This window comes from Acinonyx jubatus, chromosome B1 (assembly GCF_027475565.1).
Source record: "Acinonyx jubatus isolate Ajub_Pintada_27869175 chromosome B1, VMU_Ajub_asm_v1.0, whole genome shotgun sequence".
Classification (NCBI taxonomy): Eukaryota; Metazoa; Chordata; class Mammalia; order Carnivora; family Felidae; genus Acinonyx; species Acinonyx jubatus.
Window position 1 is genome coordinate 26454441 of NC_069382.1, and position 10625 is coordinate 26465065.

Below are 10625 nucleotides of genomic sequence, written 5' to 3' on the forward strand. Positions count from 1 at the left end.
TCAAGAGTAATAAAACTGGAGCCTCAGACCCCACCTCCACCCCCCACCCCCCGACTCAAGAGACGTGAAGGTCTTTAGGTGGCAAGTCCCTGAGGAACAAAAGTGCTGAGAAGTCCCCGAGCTCTGCCAAAGCCTTTAATGCTGTAGCGTCCACGGCCCAGCTCTCCGGGGCTCTGGCCAGACCTGGGCCCACTGTGTCGCCCCTTGCCTTGTTTCAGAAAGAGAACGTCTGAGCACCTGGGTGGCTCAGTTAAGCGTCCGACTTCAGCTCGGGGCATGATCTCACAGTTCGTGAGTTTAAGCCCCGCGTCAGGGTCTCTGCTGTCAGCACAGAGCCCACTTTGGATCCTCTGTCCCTTTCTCTCTCTGCCCTTCCCCCACTGTTCTCTCTCTCTTTCTCCCTCAATTATTATTCAATTATTATTGAATTATTGAATTATTATTGAATAAATAATACAAAAAAAATTTTTTAAAGGAGAATCTTGTCTGTGGCAGAGGGTGTGGAGGGCAACTCCATTTCCTTCTTTTCCTCTGTGGAGTCCTGGATGAGTTTTTCTCTTTTCACCCTCGCCAGCTTTCTTCCTGTGCATTCTTTCCCTCCTTTGTCGTCTTTTTTCTCCATGCTTCTCCCCTCCCCCCCTCCCCTCCCCCCAGTCCTTCACCTGCCTGGAGAGGTTGTTATCTGCCTGTCCGGGTCTTTGGGGAAATGACAGAAACCATAACATGTCACCACCAGAGAGAGTCTTAATTGAAACAGCTGGGGGTGGAAAGGACGCAAAAGAAGATGATGGACTCAGAAAATGTCACAAGACATCAGTTTCTCCTCTTCTGTTTGTTTTACCTCAAATAAAGCTTTGTTTTGTCCAAGCTTCGTGCACTGAAACAGAGGTTATCTTCAGATTCTCTCTTTTATCACTCTGAACTTGACCCCAGGAAACAGCCAAACTCAGATTAGTGTATTTGGTGGGGTGGGGGGGAGGCTTAGTCTGTTTTTCCTTACATGTGGTTTCTCTGACTCATTTGCTGCTTATATTTTCCTCTGAGGAGTGACCAAAATCACAAATCTTCAAGTCTGTTCCGTGAAGCAGCTGGGGACAGTAGCAGAATCCTGGGAACTTCCTTCCAGGCATCAGGAGGGACCCTGGCACATATCATCCTGTGAGCTGGCTTGCACAACACGTGTGCTCCAGAGGACAGATTTGAGGGCCCCACCGACTGCTCAGACAGAGGCCCTTGCTTTCTTTGGAACGAAAATTGATCGTGTTATGTATGTGTTTCATTATAAAGGTTCAGATCATAAAGACACCACCCCCTCCTAGTTACCATTGACATTTCAGTGTGATTTCTTCCTGTCCTTTCTACACAAATAGAGTATATATAAATCATTTGGGGGAAACATTAGATCACACATGTATGTGCCTGTTTTTTAAAACCAAAACATGGTTTTGCCATTTGCAACTTGCTTTTTTAAAAAAAATATTTATTTTTAAGGGAGTACAAGCGGGGAGGGGGGTCAGAGAGAGGGAGACAGAGGATCTGAAGCGGGCTCTGTGCTGACAGCAGAGAGCCTGACGTGGGGCTCGAACTCAACTCACGAACCGCGAGACGGTGACCTGAGCTGAAGTCGGACACTTAAACGACGGAGCCACCCAGGTGCCCCTGCAGCTTGCTTTTTAAACTTACCAGGCTCTAGACATCTGACTGTGTCAAATGTAAATTTACCATGTTGCTTTTACAATGCTTTTAAATGGCTCCATAGCGTTCTGTCCTGTGGATATACCGCATTTTATTTACCTTATGTCCCATTGATACTTTTTTCCCTCTTTTTTTTTTTTGCTATTATAAATAATGATAAGTTATATACACTTACCCATATATATCTATCTGGTTATTTCGTAGAACAAATTCACAGAAGTGGAATTTCTGGGCTTACCATTATTCTCAGGGCCGTCCCTTCCCCTCATCCCTGACCACCACCTGTTTTCGCAAATTTCGTCTCTTTTTTTTGAGCATTTTGTGTTCACATACATTTCCCAACTAGTTGAGGGGACTGTTACATTGTGAGTAAAACAATGTAAGAAACAATGTAAGAAAGAGGCAAATACCCTGGATAAACTGCAAGCATTTCTTTCTTCCAGTGTCCATATTTAAACCTCATCTTCTGGGGCTTCCTGGGTGGTTTAGTCAGTTAAACATCTGACTTCAGCTCAGGTCATGATCTCGTGGCTGGTGGGTTCGAGCCCCACATCGGGCTCTGTGCTGACCGTGTGGAGTCTGCTTGGGATTCTCTGTCTGCTCCTCCCTCATTCACAGTTTTTTTCTCTCTCTAAAATAAATAAACTTAAAAAAAAAATTGTCTTCTTAAAGCCCCTGTACAGGCTACACCAGGTTCCCGTCACTGTGCCTTCTTTTCCTGAGTTAACCCTTTTCTCTCAAACAGCCATTGCTTTCCAAACTCCATGGCGTGATTTGTGTGGGGAACGCTGTGATCTGAATTTTCTTCTTCAAATTCCAGGAACAAAGAAGCACCTGTGCTGATCAACTATTCTGATTTCCCGAGTGACTGTCTCTTAGGTCAACTATCTCTGGTCTTGTCCTCCTCACTGTTCTGCTTGTCATCGTTCTGTCTCACCTCTTCAAACCCGACGTACAGACCTGATAATCTGGGACTGGACACGGTGGACAGGGGAGGGGTGGGAGGCACATTTGGGACCAGGGAAAGACCCACCAGAGAGATCTTGTTTCCTTTCTGTTCCTGCTTCTCCTATCTGCTTGCTCTTTTCTGTTTTTCCTTTTTCTTTTCTTTATTTATTAACGTTTATTTAGTTTTGAGAGGCAGAGAGAGACAGCACCATCAGAGGAAGGGTGGGAGGGGGGACGGGACACAGAATCCGAAGCAGGCTCCAGGCTCCGAGCTGTCAGCACAGAGCCCGACTCGGGGCTCAAACTCATGAACCACGAGATCATGACCTGAGCTTAAGTTGGACACTTAGCAACCGAGCCACCCAGGTGCCCCGTCTGCTCACTCTTTCAACCTGACCAGGGGGGTCAAGGCAGAGAGGGCACAGAGGGCAAAAGGCTTTTGACCTTCAAAGTCGCTCAGCAGCTCCAGGGAATGCACGGAAATGGAATTTGACGCTGTGGATGGGAAAATGGCCCAGAAAATCTCCGTGGGAGGCTGGTGAAAATGTCAATGTTGAATACACAGCAGACCTGAGTCTACAGCACTCCTGTAAGACAGAGCATACCTGGGTTTCTGTTCAGTCTCTTCCACTCAGATGGCTCTTGAGAAGATAATAGGGGTGACGTGTCTTTGCTCTGAAAGTAAGTTGAAGCACCACTCGGACTCGGCACAGTAAGGCTTCACGTCATCAGACCGGGTCTAGTCCTGACTAACATGGGTAATTAGAAAATTGACAAGTGCCGTCAGAAAATTGACTTCTGAACATAAATGGTAGAAATCACGTGGTCTCGAGAGGCCACTGTAGACACGTCTAGGACTTGATAACTTTATTCGAAACAACACTGTCCTAATTCTTCCAGTTTATCATATTTGTAGATCTCTTTCCTTAAAAATCAACAAATTCTTCTCCAAAGTACGGCAAAGCTAAGGTTGTGGAGACAGTAAGGGCCAGCAGGAGAGGTGGGGTTGACCGTGACCATCCCCGCTTGGGAGATGGAGGAAGTAAAGTAGAAAAATCTATAATCCCCGACACGAGACTCTAAACCAGACTCGCCTCCCCTCACCCCCACGAGCCTGGGACAGCAGGCACTTTAGGATATAACCAGCACCTTTTCCTATCTCTTTCCCGCCACAAGTGGATTCATGAGGGTCGCCATCACTCACCCCGGAGTGGGGTGAATTCACGGAGAGTCAGCGAGCACGGGGGGGGGGGGGGGGGGAAGACACCTCCCACACGTGGGGGACCATGGAAACAGGGGGCTCTCCTAAAACCCTTCCTTCACTTCAGGCTGGAGACTCCTGTTTTGTAAATTTTTCATCTGACATCGCCTCGGTTTACTCAAACTAATATGAACCATTTTGCAGGTCTCTACCTCTGGCATCTATCCCTCGGTAGGAACCCCAGTGACAACAGCTGTCTACACCCGGGCTGGCCCACACTGTCAGCTGCTGAGCAGTCAGAGCAGCTGAGGCCAGGCTGGGCAGGGGCCACACCTGTGTTTCTGGTGGCAGGAGGGAGCGAGGTGGAGGGGAGGAGGGGGCAGGGAGACAGGGGTTGAAGCTCAGCTTTGCTGTTCCAAACCCCAAGGGTCAATGTGGCCTTTGCTAATCAAGCTGTGAACACACACCAAAGTGCGAACTAAGATTGCTAATTATCAGATGCTAATCCAAGGCCCATTTAAAGTCTGTCAGCATTTCGTAGTCCCTGGGCCTAAAGAGAATAACTAGAGGTGTAAGCTGTGTTTTGAAATGAAATGGGTCGGAGCTTCATTAGTTAAAAGGCTCTGCTGGGCTCGATTGGATTTTGTCTGATGGTTTCTGCTCCCTACCCGCTATCAGCGGCTTGAGAGTCTGAGGCCTTTTTGTTTTCATACTTCGGCTCCTGGGCGGAATGCAGTGCTGTGTGGCTGACCGTCTTAGAACCCTGGCTGGGCCCTGTAAGTCTGAGGGAACTGTGTGTGTGTGTGTGTGTGTCCGTCCTCTTCTCCCTCCCCTTCTTCTCAACCTCTTGCAAACTCCAAGGAAGCAGTCTGGCACTTTAACCTACCAAAGGCTGCTTTTAACATCAGTTACTGGAAGTTCTAGAAGCTTCTGAGTCTGTTTCATAAGGCCTGCATCTCTTTCCTAATACCATAATTAAGTAGCCTAACACTAAAAGGATCTAAGTCTTTCTTTTTAAGTCTGCATTTTATACCTGGAAGGCTTTAACTATTTTCCTGCTTTGGATCCTCCCCGAGAAAGCTTTGGGGGACGTTTAGAATTGGTTCGGCTGTGTGCGCTTGGTCTCCCGGTAAGTGACTTACAAGGAAACAGGATTTAACAAACATGAGGAAAGTGTTTTACAAACAATTTGCCAGATGGCTCTTCTCCGCTTGTCATATTAGCTTGCTTTTGTGACTTATGAGTAAATTTCCCTGTACAATTCCCACCGGAGCTACAGAGTTAGCGAGAGTGTGTCAGAGGAATATCTAAATAAATCCTAGGCAAAGGGGAGGTTTCAATCATAGAACTTCTTGGTGACTGTAATCACATGGAGGAAGCTCACAGGGCTTTGAAGGATAGCATTTGTGAAATAACCCATAAACCCTGTAGAGCAGGCAAGACTGTCTCGCCACCACGAAACTGAATGGAATCCCATTTGAACACAACTTGTGGTTAAATCTCTCTCCTTGACTTGATGTGACTGTATTTTTTTCAGCATTGGGATTAGATGGACCAAAATAGTATGTTTGACACTGGCTTTTCTCGGGCCGCATGGATCACAGCTAGGAAAAGGAAAATGTCAAGCATTTCTCAAGGCAAAATATTTTCTTCATTTTCCATACAAACAGGTTGGGAATGGTTTTTCAACTCATTCAAGGCGGATAGGTTTTATAATTTTTTTAAATGTTTATTTATTTTTGAGAGAGAGGGAGAGAGAGAGAGAATGGGGTAGGGGCAGAGAGAGAAGGAGACAGAATCTGAAGCAGGCTCCAGGCTCTGAGCTGTCAGTGCAGAGCCCGACATGGGGCTCGAACCCACAAACCATGAGATCAGGACCTGAGCGGAAGTTGGACACTTAACCAGCAGATCCACCCGGGTGCCCTTAGGCAGATAGGTTTTAATGGCTACTATCACCTGATGGAGAAAAATGGAGGGAATATTACTGTGGGGTAATACTCTTCTTGGATTCCTCTTCAGAATGTCTTCTTAGCTAGGTAGGATTCTTCCTATTCTTAATGCCCGCCCCCCCCCCCCAACCCTTTTTATAATCTTCTGTTTCCACCTTAGGTTATAATGTTGGTATCTTATGTCCCCTAATAATTTTAAACTTTTGGAGGGCGGGGCTTATAGCTTATTTGTCTCTACAGAGCCTGTATAACTCAGCATAGAGGTGGGGATTCAACACACTGAGCCAAATTCAGAATTTACTTATATAAACAAGTTCCCATAGAATCAAAAGCAAGGAGGAAAAAAAAAACCTCACGAGAGAATGATTTATAAATAAGAATACCAATTTATGATAAGGGATTATGCTAATGCTGGCTGGCAAATATTTCTGGTTCTTCCCGCTTCTGGTCACACTTACAGGTTGTACTTCCCTGCCCACCCTCCCCCCTCCTGCCCCCCCCCCCCAGCCCGCCATGTGGTTAGGAGAAGCCATGTGACTGGTTCTCGACCTTGAGTTGTGAATAACAACGAGATGTGTCACTTCTCAGCTAGGACTGTGACGAACCATACCGATGGGACTGAGACTAAGAGGTTTCCCAGGATGTGGGACTTTCAGAGTTAAACAAGGCCAGTTGTCACTTTAGCTGGAACATTTAATTTCTAGTTTAAGACCCTCCACAGCCCTCTTTTTTACCTTGTGGCAGTGACTGACAACATTTAGGTAGGAGGCACTCTATCTTTCTAGATCCTTGAATCATACAATGAGCAGAATCCACCTGTAAACCCATGATGGGCATGGAAACCAGGGCAATAAATAAACTTTTGTTCTTACATAGCACTTAGACTGGGGAGTGTTTGTTATGGCAGCATAACCTAGCTGATACTGAATGCTACATGGATACAGATAACAACTGAGTCCGTATAAACTGATGAATGAGTGCTTCATGTTTTTTTTCTTCGAATAGGAACATTTGCTTATGAATTCAAAGAATACCACACAGTGGCCTCACGAAATCAGAAGCAGAGCAAAAGGAGTTGGATAATCTTAACATGTTTTCAACTAATCTGTGCCAGGTTAATCAGCCATTTTCTTCTCTGAAGAGGCACATATACTAAGCAGACTTGGTCAGGGACTGTCTTTCATCGCTAGCACCAGAGAAGAACTGCCTGATTCATGCATTCTAATTTTTCCCTTCAAGACTCAACATTGTCTTGTACCTTTAATTTCACAGCAGGCTGCTATTCTAAGTTCATAATGTATACAGAGATATTTCCGTAATAGATAAGCCATTTTCTAGTGGTATCTAGGACGAACCTTTGAGTCTTATTGGCAAATTTTCTGTCATTCATATTTGGGGGGTGGGGTTATTTTATTCATTAGTTTAACAAATACTTGTTGCTGCCATTTTCTGTCAGGCACAAGCAAAGCAGTAAAGATCCCCAACTTAGTGGTTGGGTCTATTAGTTGGGTCAGGTCTCACTATAATAATACAGGCATAGTGACAGGTCAGTGGTTAAAGAAGATAGAAGTGATTTTTCTCTCACATAACAATCCAAGGGAACATTCTGGTTTGGCGGACAGTTCTCCCCCACACAAACTCCTGGGGACCAAGTTTCCTTCCACTACTCTTTTACACCATCAGCCGGGGTCTTATAATTGCCACCCGGCCGAAGCTTGAATGGTGGGTGGGTTTTCTGGTAGGAAGAACAAAAGAATACAGAGGAGGCACCACCACTTTTTCAGGCTCAAACCGAGAAGTGACACACACCATTTCTATTCACATTCTGTTGAGGGAGAACTTAGTCACAGGGTAATCCTGACTGCAAAGGAGTCTGGGTAATGTGGTCAGCTATGTGCCCAGATGTAAGGATGAAATGGATGTTGGTGGGCAGCTGGCAGCCTCAATTACCATCTTTTTTTTTTTTTTAATGTTTATTTATTTATTTATTTGACAGAGAAAGAGAGAGACAGAGAGCAAGCAGGGGAGGGGCAGAGAGAGGGAGACACAGAATGGGAAGCAGGTTCCAGGCCCGAGCTGGCAGCGCAGAGCCCGACGCGGGCTCGAGCTCACAGACCGCGAGATCATGACCGGAGCTAAAGTCCGCCGCTCGACCGACTGAGCCACCCAGGCGCCCCCTCAATTACCACCTTCTAATTGGAGATATAAGAATTTATTACTTCTCTCTGTATACCAACCTCTTCTTCTCACCGTGACTTCCTGTCACTGGGTGAGGAAATGAAGAGGAAACAAAGGCATCACCTCTACCTTGAGGAATTTACCTGTGAGTAGAAGAGATAGTCCGTACGTATGACAGGCACACAGCTATAGGATAAGACGGAATGTTATAAAAGACAAACAAGGGTGCAAGTACAAAATACGCAGGGAGTTCGAAGGACAGAGGGTGGCAACATGCTGTAATGTCCCTGAGGGACAGTAGTGCCCTGGGCTCCCCTCTGTGCGGTATTAACCCTTCTCTATCGATATTTATTCTCTACAACATCCTCTGTGGAACCTCAATCAGCTCACCCAGATTTTGTCTCTACCAAACCAAAACGAGCCTTCCTTATCGTCCCTTGTGGGACATTTAGCGGCTTTATTCTGTCTCTCGGTGGTAGGGTGAATGCAAAACTTAGCGTCCCAACAAGAACAGCTTGGAGAGTGAAAGGAGATGCACCTTCTCCTTGAACTAGTGCTACAGTGATCACAGTGAAACGTGATGACGTCAGGCAAACCGGGATGTACGGTCGTCCTACCTTCGGATATAAATTACCCTCTCCTGACAGCCAGTGCCCACTCACCCAGCCCTCCCTTCTCCATCCACCACCTTGCCTTCTCAGCAACTGTCCTATAGGTGCCTGACTCCTAGCTTCTAGATTCTGCCTAATTTAGATGAAAAAGCCACTATTCACTAGACCTAGACGTCCGGGAGCGGGGTTTTGGGTTCCTCTTCTTCCTTCTTCATTTCCTCAATGTTGAGAGGCTGGGGGTAGAACTTTGTTTTGGCCCCATAGTTCTTGTTTTATTCATTACAATACAATAGTGCCTTGTATGAACGGTCTGTGTTCCCTCGTCCTGGTTTCCCTACTCATAAGAGAAACAGGATGCGGCCCACTTTTAGGAAAACCTAGCACACAAATGCAAGGCATCTTATTTATTTATTAATTTTTTTTTAGTTATTGTTATTTGGTAAGGGTGGGGTGAGAATGGTAAGAGTGGAATGGGGGTAAAGGGGAAAAGCCGTGGGAGCACAAGACGTATTCTCATAGTCTCCTTTTAGGAACACACTGGAGGAATTTACAGAACGTATCAAGCAAGTTGGAATTAAGCCAATCTACATGGCTCTATCTTTATTTTGGTGGGAAAGTGTTCGTTTTGAACACAAGTGCCTTATATGCTGACATTTGTCACTGCTGTGGGATATAGGAAATGTGCCTTGTTTGTTACGTAAAAAAATTCCAAATTCTGTGACCTTGTGACCGGTCACACAATGATCTGGAAAAGAGTGGTTGGGCACTCCAGAGTCCCCTGAAGCCACTTGCTGGGTCCTTGAGCTGCCGGGATGCTCTCTTCTTGTCTGGGGAAGCCAGAAGCTGATGGCAGCGGACTCTCCGTGTTTTACGTGGGACCGATAGGATTTTGAAACCTCTTTGCCAAGCTTCCCAGACTTTTTGGGATTTTAGGAAAAACCATTGGAAGCCATCTTTTTATTGTTTGGAGTTTCCTTAGAGACAGCTCACCTGTGATCAGGGTTGAATCCTAAATGGGAAAATCCATTCCTTTCTGACGATGTCTTGTTTGCTCAGTCATACAGGGTGGGGTGTGGGGGTGGTGGGGATGAAACTAGATGGAACCCAAGACAGCAGTTGTTCCTTCTATGGTTCCTGAAAAGTCAAGGGCTCTAGAACCCAGAAAAATAGAATATGAGAATTTGGGGAAACACGTATGAAATAATGAAAAAGTAACTGGCTCTCGGTTATTGCTAGGAAATGACACCAAAGCTCGCAGAGACATTTGATATTCAGAGACGTTTTCAAACCCAATTACACTCAACTGTATGAACCTAATCAAGTAAACCAGATACAAGGGATTGAATTGATTTTTTCCTCTATTCCCATGGACTAGAACAAGTGTCAGAGGCCGGCAACAGCAGAAAGGGACAGGAAACCATGAGCAATGCTGACTCACCTGTGAGACAGGCACTCTTGTTTCCACGCTATGTGAACAATGGGAGCAGATAATACTGACTCAGTGTGTGCCGTGCCTCATGCATTGGGTTAATTTTTAATAGCTTTTTCATTGAACCCTCACAAAAATTCCATGAAGAAGGTATTATCCTGATTTCATAGATAAGGAAATAGAGACTTAAGAGGATAAAAATGCAGTCCAAAGTCCCCATTAAGTAATCAGCAGTACCAGTCAGTGGCTCCTGGTCTGGTTGACTCCAAAGTCCTGCTTTTAATTGCAGTGCTCTATCACATGCAATGAGCAGGAAAGTGAGTCTGATGTGCACATGATGTGGGACTTGCTCATGTGACACACTGAGGGACTTATACCACTAAACAGTGTTAAACAACACGCCTCCCATTGCTTCCGCTTGCGGCATCTCAGGATTTGTTTCATGTTAGCCCTCCAAGGGGAGTTTAACTTAAGGCATATAATGAAGCAAACAAACTGAATTTTATTTCTTTGGGGGGACTGTTGGGTGGATGCCAAAGGGGTGGCAAAGGGTTGGAGCTGACCTAGGTTAACACGCCTCTGTCATTGGGGGGCCACGGAGAAGCGTGGTTGAT